This window comes from Daktulosphaira vitifoliae, unplaced genomic scaffold, assembly GCF_025091365.1.
Source record: "Daktulosphaira vitifoliae isolate Bord-2020 unplaced genomic scaffold, ASM2509136v1 Scaffold_4, whole genome shotgun sequence".
NCBI classification, from domain to species: Eukaryota; Metazoa; Arthropoda; class Insecta; order Hemiptera; family Phylloxeridae; genus Daktulosphaira; species Daktulosphaira vitifoliae.
This window is the reverse complement of record NW_026099575.1, coordinates 13,060,481-13,074,981: the sequence shown is the minus strand read 5'-3', so window position 1 is coordinate 13,074,981 and position 14,501 is coordinate 13,060,481. Positions and strand designations below refer to the sequence as shown.

The following is a 14,501-nucleotide window of genomic DNA, read 5'->3' as shown; positions in this document are numbered from 1 at the left end:
GCATGGTATATTCGAAAACAACATAATATTCAAAATTTACTGTACCCTATTAAGTATTTAATATCTTAATTCACTTTATTTTATTCAGCCCCGAGAATTTCATGCACAATAAAAGTGACTTCTTCATCGATAATAACAAGGCGTTTTTGATCGGATATGCTGAAAGATAATATAATCGTCTATCTAGTATCGTATCCTATAATCGTATCTAGTTGAAGACATTACCCTTTAAACATTAAAATTTTTTCCTTTGTTCTCCGTAAATAGAGGAAATTCATTTAAAAATTACAATTTTTAAAATCTGTAAATTTCGACGTTTTTTAAAATTTTTTTATAAAAATTGCCACAACACATCGAAAAATAAATAAATAAAATAATTTTTTTTATATTGAAATTGTAAGCAATTCCCTTTTATTTGATATAATTTTTTTCAAAATCTTTACCCACTCACAAGAAGGGATTCAAAATAGCGACTTTTTTACAAAACTCAACATTTTCAACTTAACTTTTAAAAATGTTCTGGAAATACAGCGTCCTTTAAACATAATTAATTTGACTTATGTTACATACAATAAATTAAAAAAAAAAATTTGTCTCAACGTTTTATCTTCTACATGCAAACGGCTGCCTTAGTTAAAAAAATGCTATTTTTGTGTTAAAATTTTCAATTTTCAACTTTAAATTGCTATAACATTTCTAAATATGTATGTAACAAATTTTTTTTTCTAAATACATTATGTATATACTTTTCATCCGTCATGCCTTTTTTTTTAATCGGGAAATTTTCTCTTATACAGAGGGCGTCCAAAACTTAAAACATACGTATAAAAAGTAGACTTTGACAGTTTTACAGTAACTTTATGTTTTCATTCAAAGTGTCTTACAAACTATTACTATGAATAGTTCATAAAATATATTTGCTCATGTTACTTTTTTAACTCAAGTTTACAATTCTACCATAATATATCTCTATTTTTTCAATTCAAGAATAATAGATTAAATTTCATTATTCTTGAATTATGACGATGTCTCAGTATGTTTAACGAGCAACCGTACTAACTCATCCGAGTGGGAAAAAAAGGACTTAAAGAACATGAAAAAATGTGTGAAAAGTTTAAGGAGGCTCGCGTTGTTTTATCACAGCACAACTCTGATCTTTCAATACTACGTTTTAATAACACAAGATGAGAAGAACCAATACCATTAGTATTAACCAATTTACGCTGATATGGAAAGTTTACTTGTTCGAACGATGGAACAAATATCGGATAACTCTATGATTATACAAAAACATGAACCAACGAGTTATTGTTTTTACGTAGTGTGCAACTCCAATATATTACCATAAAACAAGAGTCATGAATTACCGGAGGAATCATTAATGTATCGTGGACCAGATGCTCCTAAACATTTTGTATTAGTGTTGGTGGCTATTGGAAAACAAGTATCAGATATCATGAAAATTAGCATCGAGATTAACCCTCTAACTTCTGAGGAACAACATCATTTCGATACCACAAAACATTGTGACTCGTGTTTAATAGAGTTTACCGATAAAATAGTAAAAGTCAAGGACCATAACCAATGGACGGAAAAATTTCGAGCTGTTTTATGCCACAAATGTAATTTACAACGACGATATACCCCTTTCATTCCAGTTATCATGCATGGTCTTTCAAACTATGACTCGTACATACCATACGTACATAATACCAGAAATAGCTTACGACGATAAAGATGTTAGTGTTATAGCATAATCTGAAGAAAAATATATTTCGTTTAGTAAGACAATAAGCGATTATTTTCAACTTCAATTTATAGATTCATATCGATTTCTGCAAAAGAGTTTGTATCAACTTACAACCACATTGACTTTACCTGATTTTGCAAATACATTAAATATCTTTAAATCGTTGGAGCTGGTCACACGGATATCTGTTTTCCCATACGAATACGTAGACAGTTGGGAAAAACTCCAAGAAATACAGCTGCCGGTACGCGAAAATTTTTACAGTTCCATTACGAAATCTACAATATCTGAAGAGGACTGTGAACATGCAAAAAAAATGTGGCAACACTTTTAATGCAAAACTCTCGGCGATTATAGTGAAAAGTATTTATTTGTCGACGTTATGGTATATTGTTCATTTTTTAGTAATTAACAATTATAAATACATTTATTTTTTTTAAGTACTTGCTGACATATTTGAAAAGTTTCGCATGGAGATTTGAAAAATTATTCCCTGGATCCCACTCATTATTACTCATGTCGAGCCCTGTCATTTGACGCTATATTAAAATACACTGATATCCACATTGAATTGATAACAGACCGAGATATGTTATTAATGTTTGAATTGGGATATGTGGAGGTTTGACACAAGTATGTGTGATTATTAAAAATAAAAATATATTTTTAATAATATTTATATTTATATTATTATACACACATATACATATATATATATATTATATTTAATATAGGTCAATCAGCGGTATGCTCGAGCTAATCACCCAGACATCGCCGACTACAATCCCAATATTCTACATAAATATCTGCAATACCTAGATGCTACAATTTTATATGGAACAGTTTTTTTTTTTTTTTTATTAAAACCGATGCCTATTGGAAATTTTGAATGATCAATTATGAAAAAATATCTGTTTGAATACTTCGACACTTCCAACTATCTCATCGATCATCCATGCTGCAAATGTAGTCAAGGTGGCGATCGCACTCAGCCGTAAAGGCAATACAGCGATAAGCACGGGTAAAAGTTTTTATCTACAAACATCCGGTTGTAAGACATACAAAAAGTACTAAATTCGACGGCGGAGAAAGGATAAAAACAAAAACGATCGGCACAAAAAATTAATTTTGCAGCTACCCGATCGTGCCTTGTATGATGTTGACATTGTAAATTTCGGTAACTGTATTCTTGATTGTAAAGTGTTTCGTGACGTATTTTGTCATGACACGTTACCGCAATCAGGACCTCAAATAACCGAAATGACTATAGTGAATTTGGACCTTTTCACTTACCCTTGCACACATTGGGTAGCTTATAGTAAACGTGGTAAATGCGTTACGTAATTTGATAGTTTTGGTAATTTATGACCACCGTTGGAACTGCAACGATACTTTAAAGGATGCACAATCGTGCACAATTATAGTAGATATCAAAACTCCAACGAAATAAATTGTGTTTAAAATTTTTAACAAAATAACAATTCTGGACAGCAAGAAATGGCTCCTGTTAGAATTCCAACACTGGGACGTTGAAGTTTGGTACCATAGACAACTCATCATACGTGGTTGATGCGCACGTTTGTTTGCTCNACCTGTTAGAATTCCAACACTGGGACGTTGCCGTTTGGTACCATAGACAACTCATCACACGTGGTTGATGCGCACGTTTGTTTGCTCCAAAGAACACGATCTTACAGATTTCGATCACTGTTCGTTGAGAAACGTCAAAGCGTATCTGAATGTGAACGAATACCCCTACGAGAACCAAAACACCGATTTCGAAAACAACAAGTACACAACGTTTTACATCTCATACTCACAATTCCAGAAAATGTACTACAGTCGTAAAGATTCGTACCCTTTAATAGATTTTATAAATTACAAAAAACGTAGACCCATAGTCGTGATCAATTGTTCTAAACAAAACCATACCGTCAAGTCTTCAACGGTTGATCTATTATGTAATTATTCACGACTGTCAAATGGAATATAACGCATTTACGGGTGAAGTACGAAAACTCTGATGTATTTAAAAATGTATAATTTACAATATAGTACAGAAACAAAAAAAAAATTATAAATATATAAATTTTTTTAATAAAAAAACTAGTTATTTTGTCAACTTGTTTTTTATGTTATTTTATTCCAATCATTTTCGAATTTAAGTGGAAAAGTCACGAATAGAAGATCTTTCTCTTCAAAGAATCTATTCCTAGAAATGATCTGTTTGTAGCCAATTCCACTAGATTGGAAAAGTAATACACGTACTGAAATTTTTTTAAGTATTAGTTTTAAGTTAGTTATAAACTAATTAAATTTATTCCTTTCAATCAAATCTTTCATCCCTTCAGATTTTAAAGAACAATATGTCACCTACATATTTTCTATCTAACTCGATTGGTACATCAATGAGCGATAGATTATACACCCACGTACCAGCAAATTGTGATAATTTGGAAGTAGTGCTGATAATAATGTGAACTCTAAGTTGATTTTCCATTAATAGTAAAAGGTTACATATTATGAATATCGAATTTTGGACACAACAGATAACTTTTGCAACTTTCATGGCGCTAGGAACATAAACTATAGGGTTGTCAGTTTACTGGGTAACATATAAGTTAATTTTATATCTTTTAAAAATAATAAGAATAAAAAAAATTATGTTGCTCAATTTTAAGGTCATAATTGAATTAAGTTACTACTAAATACTTAGGAAAAGAAAATGTTTTTTTATAATTAACCATTCATAATAATATTAAATATAGACATAATTTTAAACTTATAAATAATTAAAGCTATAATTGTTGTCTGATGAGTTGTTGATTGTTGATGTACATCAAAACCTATTGATAAGTTGACAAATAACCATAATGTCCTTAGACAAGACCGTTTCCCGAACCTTATAAACTAAGGGAAAAAGATTTTCGAAGGAAAAGAAACACAAAATACACGAGTTCATTGAAGATGATACACACAAGAAAAAGAATTTGTGATTAAATTAAATTAAAATATTTAAAAATTAAAAATTAAAAAGTTAAAAATTTAGTGGCAATTAGTATTAAAGATGTGTACAAATTAGTAGCTATTAGTAATAAAAGTGTCAATAAATTAGTGACAATTAGTATTAAAGATATGAAATAAATTAATAGCAATTATTAATAAAAGTGTAAAAAAATTAGTAGCAATTAGTAATAAAGGTACCAAAAAAATGAGTAGTAATTAAATTCAAGTATATGAGATGTTCATTCAAAAATATCTAGATAATGTGAAAAAAAATTATTTATTTAGGGTTAATATAATAAAACTAAATATAACACAAAACTTATAAAATCAATTTCCATTAATACTTTTATTATAGATAATAAAATGTTCAAATAATAAGGTACATAATGTAATAATACTTAACAACTTGTATAAACTTTATATTTCCATTTTAAAAAAGTATTGACATCAAGCTGTTAAAATAAAATGTGTAACATTATAAGATTAAAAACAGTTTTAAATATTCTTTAATTTAATATAAAAAAAAACAAATGAATGTAAATATATATTTATAGCTCATTGTGATTCAAAGACATTACAATGGCTTTATTGGATCATAAAAGAACCAATACTTTTCAATTCTAGTTCACCAACACTAATACGTTGAATATTAGACTGAAACATTAACAATGAATAAGTCAGTGATTAATGTTACCTATTAAGAAAATGAGTGTCTTATTCTTATATATCACCCTATATACGTTTCACTAATGCTATTTCGTTAGTAATTAACAATACATAATTATTTTTTGAAACTTAGGAGGAAATAATATAATTTTTATTTGTCAAAAATAAGGTTTGATAAAACTTTGTTGATATACACAGAGTTTTTAATGAGTAAGAAAACAGGACAGTTGTTATAAATAATAAGAACAATGGAAACCCGTTTTTTTATTTACTTAATATATAATTTAGAACACTCTATATATAACCCTACAATAATGCTGCATATACTTGAGACCTACCAAAGTGGCTTGAACAAAATTTATAAATGCATATAATTTAGCGCTCTAAATGTCTTCTTCTTCTTCCTCGCCATAATCCCAACTACTTGGGGTCGGCCACTCTTATCCTAAACATCCACTTGACACGATCTTCCACATCCTCTACGCTCACATAAGCTGTCCTCATATCGCATTCAATAACATCTCTCCATTTCTTTCTTGGTCTTCCTATACCTCTTCTTCCTATAACATTCATTTCTATAACTGTTCTTACGGCTTCCGATTCTTCTCTTCTCATAACATGACCAAACCATCTAAGTCTATTTGCTCTCATCTTATCCACGATTGACACTACACCTATATTGTCTATATTGTGATTCAAAGACATTACAATGGCTTTATTGGATCATAAAACAACCAATACATTTCAATTCTAGTTCATCAACACTAACACGTTGAATATTAGACTAAAACATTAACAATGAATAAGTCAGATATTAATGTTACCAAATGAGAAAATGAGTATCTTATTCTCAATTAATTACTCTGTATACGTTTCACTAATGCTATTTCGTTAGTTATTAACAATATATAATTTTTTTTTAAATAATATAATTTGTATTTATCAAAATTAAGGTTTGATGAAACTCTGTTATATTATACAGAGTTTTCGGTAAGTAAGGAAACAAGTCAGTTGTTACAAATAATAAGAACAATAGAAACCTGTTTCTTTACTTGCTGAATACTATATATATATATATATCCTACAACTAAGTTGCATAAACTTGAGACCTACCAAAGTGGCTTAAACAAAATTATAAATGCATATAATTTCGCGCTCTAATGTAATTAGAAAAATCATCCTGTATAGTTTAACACAGTATAAACTTATAACGTAATTAATATTAAATTAAAATTATCATGAGTCTAAGGTCACAGGTAACTATATTCAAACAGTGCGCGTCGTACGTCTGTAGGTTCAGTTTTACATATACACACATGATAATTATACAAATAATTTTCCCTACCACATGTGATCCTCGTCCATATTATACCATATCATAATGGTCACACTGGCATCTATCCTTTCGCGTGTGTTAGTTCAGATAATTAGTTAATAAGTTACTATATTACTAGATGACTTCGATGTGGCGCCTCTACAAATTTAGAGCTCTAGGCGGCCTTTCAATGTTGGATCCGTTGCCCGGGTTGCACCACGTGGTGGTAGGGGCAGGACTTCGCGCGGGTATCTACACCTTGAACATAGATTCTCGGTTTTTGGACGAATAATTTAGAGTATCCGCCCAAACCAGGTACCCGTATAGGAGGAATAATATTGTATTAGAGATGATAAAACCTAATAAAAAAATATTGTTACTTATCAAACTTATATTCCTTTTTAATTTTACTTAATATTTTTATTTAATTATAGTATAACGTTATTTTAAGTTACTTGAATAATTCTTTTAATTAAAATGTTTTTCTTTTGAACTTTACAATATAGAGTTTTATTAAAATTCATATTAAGAATTTTAATTTATATGAATTAATACTGTTCATTTTTAGAATTATATTAATTTATTAGCTAAAAATTAACAAATCCTATCTAAAAAATACTGAATTTTTTGTTTTGATATTTTATGAAATGTTTGGCTACTATTTATTTAAAATTAACACTTATAGTATTTTTAATCAATTTTGTGTTTATATTAAAACATTCACACAAATGCTGATAGCTTCATATGAAATATGAATATATTTATAAATATAAGAAATAATTGTTGCGTTTGAAATAATAAAGTCAATACATTTATCATATAATACAGTAAACGATAAATTTATTATAGAAAATAATTATAGGTATTAGGCAGACTTTAATATTCTAAATGATATATTGTAAAGTTCATAAATAATTTCATAAACATTAAACATTTTTTTACTGTTTAATAAATGAAACATTTCATATAATCTAAAATTAACTACTGAATCTAATTTATATCAAACTATAATTAATCAAATAATTATCATGAAAAACAAAATAATTTTTAGTTTTTTATAGCAACTTTTGATTTATTAAAACACATATTTTTGTAAATATACTTAATCGGGCTATAATTTAAAGTGAAGTTAATTACTTTTTGTGCAGTTGGGAAAATTTGTTTGCCTAGTTGAAAGAAATATTTTCGGTATTTGTAAAATTACTACAATTGCAAAGAAAATAATTAGTAAAATATATCTTAGAATTATTAGTACTTTGATGATTTTTTCCTATATTATCTTAATAGTGAGTTCCCATTTTGAATATACGAAAAAAATAATATAACTAATTATAAATGATAAATGAGTAACGGAAATAAAAACCTTTTTCTGGGGTGATAAAAGCAAAATTATATTGTTTTATAATGATTTTTTTTGCTTATGGTCCATTTTAAAGTACAATATTTAGTAAATAATTGGTTATCGTGTGAAATTCGTGGATGAGAGGTGTAGCTGCAGCCTTATCAGTCCTCCTGGTAACACCACATAAGTGAATAATTTTTAGAATTTTTTTCCTACTTTATTAACTTAGTCGATCATCTTACAATATTGGATGTTAAATCCCATTTTTATTTTTTTCATCAAATGCTATCATAGTTACACATTTTTTAAAATACAAACTCAATATCTGAGTGTAAGTTGTGTTTAAGAACGTTATCAAAAGTACACTGGTTATAATACTTATTTTTAGTATCATAAAATTAATGTAATCAATAAAAGTAATATCTAGAGTTTTGCTTACGACAAATTTTCTGGTCATAATATTAAATTAATCTCCTTGAAATCTCGTGGTCGATTTCAAAATGCAAATAAAATATGGTTCTTTTGGTTATAAAGCGTGATTTTTTTATCATAAAATTTTTTTATCAATACTAAAAATTCAAATGTCATTTACTATTAAATTAAAAACTCAAACATTTTATTAAATTCAAAATATGTGTTCCCATTTAAAAAAAACAAAGTTGACTCCCTTACAAGGCATAAGGGATGAACATAAAAAGTTTTAAATAGTTAATAATTCAAGAATAATGTGTAACTAAAGAAAACCAAAAAAAGAAAATGTGTTAAATTATATTTATTCTGCAAATAAATGAGTGGGTTATGATAAAAAAATCATCCTGTATAAATTAAGTATTACAATTTTTGTTGTCATCACATAAAATATATCTTCTTTTAATAAGATATTAAAAATTTTAAGTCAAAATCCTACAAATAATATTGAAACCTAGTACTCTAATTTTATATGATAATGAGAAGTAAAACTTTATCCAGTTGAATCTCGTGCCTTATTTAGATTAAATATACCTTGCATAATTAAGTCATAATTACCAAATTTAATCATCATTTAATCGCAAATACTCAATTAAATTTTTTAATTCTTACTTATGGTCTAATTTTCATAATTTATAACTTAACTCTTAACGTTCTCTAGTCACCTCAAAAAATTAATTTAATATTTAGTTAAAATTATACTGATTAAAAACAACAAAAAATTGAATATTAGTTGTAAATACGATCCCCTGATCCTTAAATCAAATGGGTTTAAGGGCAAAATTTTGGAAAGGGGTCAACTTGGACATTTGTCCCAATCTAAATTTTCAATACATATTGGAGCCAAACAGTATTCTAAAACGTAATTTTGATAGTAAAAATTTAGTCTAAATATCTAATTTAGAATAAAAAAATAGTTGATAAAAATGTTTTTGAGGTTGTTAAATTCAAATGATTCAATATCTTCCATTTTATAACCCCCATAGCCAGAGGAGACCATGAGGGTTTTTTGTTAATTTTTGATGTTATATATTAAAATGTAAGTTATTTATTTTAATAATTGTTTTTTCGTTATAAAACTCCATCATTTAATGTACAAAGAACCTTAAAAAATTACATTTTATTAATGTTAAAGTTGTATGAAAAAAATCATAAAGCCTTTTTTTGAAAATAGTTTTTTTTTTTTATATATAAAATGAGTTTTGAGGTTATATTATGGGGATAAATTGCACGTGAAACGAGCGTCTTTGTAAAATAATGGGCCGGTTAAAAAATTTCCCCAGTCAATTATAATCTAAAATTACGCCGCTGTATGGATTATTAATAAATTAATTCAATTGTCTAGAATAAAAATAAAAATTGTTCATATTGGTATTCAGATTAATTTAAAAAATATATTGACATTTTAAAACTTCATTAGGTACTAACTATTTCATTTGAAGAAATTATTTATAGTAGAAATAGTTATATTTTGATTTTCAGTTGTAAACAACACAACTTTAGAATGTTATTTATTTATTTTATTAATGCTTGTAAATTTTAATACTTATTGGATTTTTTTGTTTTATATACATATTACATATACAAATTAAACCTTTTAATTTGATTTGATAGTTTTATATAATAACTCGGAAATCATTTAATCATACACTTTATTAATAGATATCAAAATTATATAAAAATTTTTATTTTAGCTTCGATGCGAAGCTGAGAAGGTATTAATTTTACTAAAATGTTTTTTTTTTTTGTGCCTTTTATCACTTTTTCTCAGCTCTCACCGAACGGATTTCTTTCAACGATACGTTCTATGTCTATCCCATTACACATTACCCTTAAAAATTGAAAAAATTTCCCTCGTTCTCCCTAAATGGGGGAAATCTAAAAAAAATTACAAATTTAAAAATCGCTAATTTTCGAAATTTTTTCAATTTTTTTTACTTAAAACTGCCATAACTTTTTCAAAAATTAACAAATCAATATAATTTTTTTTTTTAGATGCTTGATATCTTTACCTTTCATTATATGTATTTTTTTTATAAATCTGACCCTTCACTTGCCCACAGGGTAGAATTTTAAATGACAACTTTTTCACAAAAAATTTATTTTTACACTTAACTTTTGAAAGTGTTCCGGAAAGTCTGATACGTTTATAAATATCTTAAATTAAAACAAATGTAATGTACTGTTTTATGGAAAAAAATTCGACTTTTTAATAATCCCTTTTTCATTTGACATACTTTATCTTAATCAGGATATTAATAAGGAAATAGTATATCATGTAGCTTATGGAATAATACACCAATTTTATAATTAAACACTATCTAAAGATTTGCATCGAAGCGTTTTTTTTTTTGATAGTGATTTTAATCATTGTCATATATCATTATACTTGATCCAACTATGCCACGTCACCATTGTGCCGCGACCCCCTTGTGCTGGGTTTTTTTACTTTGAAGGTTTTTTTTTATTTTTTCGCTAGATTTTAAGTTTAAATTTAACATATTTTATAGAAGTATTTATAACTTAAATTTAAAGTAATTTAAATAAATAAATCATCAGAGTTGGAGGCTTTTTTTTTTAAATTGTTTTTAACCCCATTATTTCAAACGGTTGTGCCAGTAGGTAAACTTCTTTAGATAAAAATTTAAACAAAGTTTTTATACTATTTTACTTAGTGTTTACAAGAATCAAATTATGTACAACTAATTCATAAGTAATAGTGCAATGGGTTTACATATCAAGTATTTTAGACAATATAGTATTTGACAGTCACAGCGATTGGACTTTTGTAAAAAAACAGAAATGCCACGACGTAGAGTCGTCGCTGGGACGAGCTGTGGCTGACCATAATAATGCACCAAAGTGATAAAGTATCAATACTTGCAAAATTATAATTTTGTATCAGAAATTCATAAGATATCGAGAAACGAATTCTGGTAATATTTTAACCGTATTTTGTATTTAATATTAAAAACAGATAATAAGTAGTATATAATAATAATATGATATATCTGAATCTAAAACATTTCAAAGAATGAGAAATAACGAAAATTATTGATAGTAATTAATACAAATTTTACTAACAAAATAAAATATGCATCTTGTCAAATATAAAAAAAATTAAAAATTATCATAAAGAATGAAGAAAAAACAAAATGAAAATTTTTAAATGCGTAGTAGAAAAATAGTTAATTTCAGAATTATTGAAAATTCAAATAAATTAAAAAATTAATTTATCTGTATTATAAAAAAAAAAATATTTTTTTAATGCAATCTACCTTATTAAACTATAAAAGCCTCATAGAAAAAATGATTTTTTTGACGAGCTGAGTATACAAAACAAGAGAATTTTTAGGTGTATGAATTAAAATGCGTTTAAATATTTCTCTTTCACACACCCTTTCATCACAACTTTCCATAAGTTTTTCTGTAAGTTTTTAGAGATTTTATAAAAAATAATAAAGAGTAAATCAAAATATTACATCACACGTTATTATTATTAAAAACGGTAGCACAGTGGGGTCGAAGCACAGTGTAGACAAGGCATAGATGGGACAGGTATAGATGATATTTGACAGTGATTAAAATCACTATCATAAGAAACGCTTCGATGCAAATCTGTAGATAGTGTTTCATTTAGAGAAATTGATGGATTATTCCAAAAGCATCATCAAATCTTATTTCTTTAATTATATCCTGATTAGTAGTTCTTTGATTTTAAAATATAATATATGAATAAATACTAATTATAGTTTTTAAATTTAGTATGAAATTGTGAGGCCAGCTATGATGTATGGTTANATGAATAAATACTAATTATAATTATTAAATTTAGTATGAAATTGATATTCAATAATTTAATATTGTAATTTAAACGGAGAAATTATAAAAATAATAAAGAAGTTGTATTCTGCTTTATTTTTACGTGTATAAAAATTTAAAGGGCTTGATACAATAAATTTCAATAAAAACTATTTATTACTATAAATAAATGCTCAGAACTATAAGGAACTTTTATCAGTAACAAAAGTAACCATTCTAAATCAACTTTTCGCGATGTTTTCATATCTGCAATTAGACTTTTTCTATCACTTCTAAGTTTTAATATCATTAAAAATTAGTATTTACATATAAAAAATTCGCATCGAAGCTAAAAAATTGGCTATTTAAGCTAACTCAAATTTAAAAATTACTTTTTCAACTTTAAAAAAGTAAAAAAAAATTAATAAGTTTAATTTCTTATGTCTTATGAACTTTATTCTATGTCAATTAAATTATATAATATTCATGAAAGTCAATATATTCTCCTAATAAGATATTTTAAAATAAAATGAAATACAAAACCTAGAATTTTAATAGAAAAATAGCATATTTNCTGGAAATGGCGTATTCAGACTAAAATGTAAATTTAGTACTACTAAGTAACCTCTATATTCTTGTCTATCCGGTTGGTAGCTGTTCTTCTTCAATAATTGACATAGTTGTTTAATTTATATATATACCAATATATACGAATAATATAAATGTCTATGTACGTGTTTTTTAGTAGCTTCAATGATTCTTTTGTATGAAAAATTGAATCTAAAAAAACTAAAAGTATTATTTTATTTTCTACTAAAAAAAACCCAGCACAGTGGGGCCGTAGCATAGTTGGGTCCAGTATAGATGATATCTGACAGTGATTAAAATCACTATCATAAAAAACGCTTCGATGCAAATCTGTAGATAGTGTTAAATTAAAAAAAAAAATTTGTTAAAATAGCAAATTTTTGAATATGGTAGCCATTTGCGCATAGAAAATAGATCGTCGGGACAAATTTTTTTTTTTCATTTTATATTACGTAAAATAAGCTTTAATTTGATATATGTTTAAAGGACGCAGTATTTCCGAAACATTTTCAAAAATTAAGTTGAAAAAGTTATTTTTTGTAAAAAAGTTACTATTTTAAATCCCCCCAGTGAGCAGAATAAGTGTTAGATTTTCAAAAAAAATTATATCAAATGAAAGGGAAATATCTAAGGTTTCAATACAAAATAATATTATTTTTATTTGTTCATTTTTGAAAAAGTTATGGAAGTTTTAAGAAAAGTTGAATAAATTTCGAAAATTAGCAATTTTTAAATTTGTAATTTTTTTGGATATTTCCCCCATTTGCGGGTGTCGGCGAACAAAGAGGCAGGTAGTTCGGACCGGTTGACCTGCTGCCTAGCGTCACAGAAGGGATCGGTACTACCTACCAGGGAAAGGTAATGAGGGTGGCTTGTAGTCTCAACGACGGTCAGTTTTTCAGAACCCAGTAGAAGAAGAAGGTCGCAGCAGATATTTCACTCTTAAATATTACATATTTCTTTAGTTATTTTTGTTAAAAATTATTTTCTTAAATAAAGCAAGTCAATTTGTGTTTGACCATTCACTGTAAGTAAGTTTGTTTTTTATTTTATTGCATAGAATAAATTTGTCTACAATAGACAAATTTACACATAACACAATATTATTTAGAGCAATTCTAAATAAGTTAACTGCATGAGTTCACTTGCGCACAGCTACATTGGGCATAATTTACATAATCAGAAAGAAATAATTAGAGTGTGGTACCTTAACTGTATTTTAATTATTTCTGTTTTATAGTCATCGTTGTCGGCGCACTGCGGTGGTCGATTGACGTCTAGGGTACTCGTGCAAGGCGGTACTCTACTGTTATGTGCCATCGGTACTCTGCGGATACCATGACACGTTTAAGGGCACTGGCTCAGAGCGAGTGTTCTATTGTTCTTTTAGTAATCGTTGTCGGCGCACTGCGGTGGTCGATTGACGTCTAGGGTACTCGTGCAAGGCGGTACTCTACTGTTATATGTCGATGGTACTCTGCGGATATCACGACATGTTAAGGGCTATTTACGCAATACTCACAGATTAAGCTACACGACATAACGCATATAGTATTACTTGTTAA

General features: G+C 27.2%; 1 protein-coding gene and 1 long non-coding RNA gene across 2 annotated transcripts in view; one reads left to right on the top strand and one right to left on the bottom strand.

The window, feature by feature from the left end:
• Positions 1–14,501, bottom strand: part of LOC126906162 (uncharacterized) — a 49,521-nt gene that overhangs the window by 28,507 nt on the left and 6,513 nt on the right. The gene's annotated exons all lie outside the window — the stretch shown is intronic.
• On the top strand, positions 1,762–3,283 carry LOC126906165 (uncharacterized). Its single transcript, XR_007704196.1, has 3 exons — positions 1,762–2,113; positions 2,192–2,383; positions 2,485–3,283. It is a non-coding gene; the product is annotated as an uncharacterized LOC126906165 (long non-coding RNA).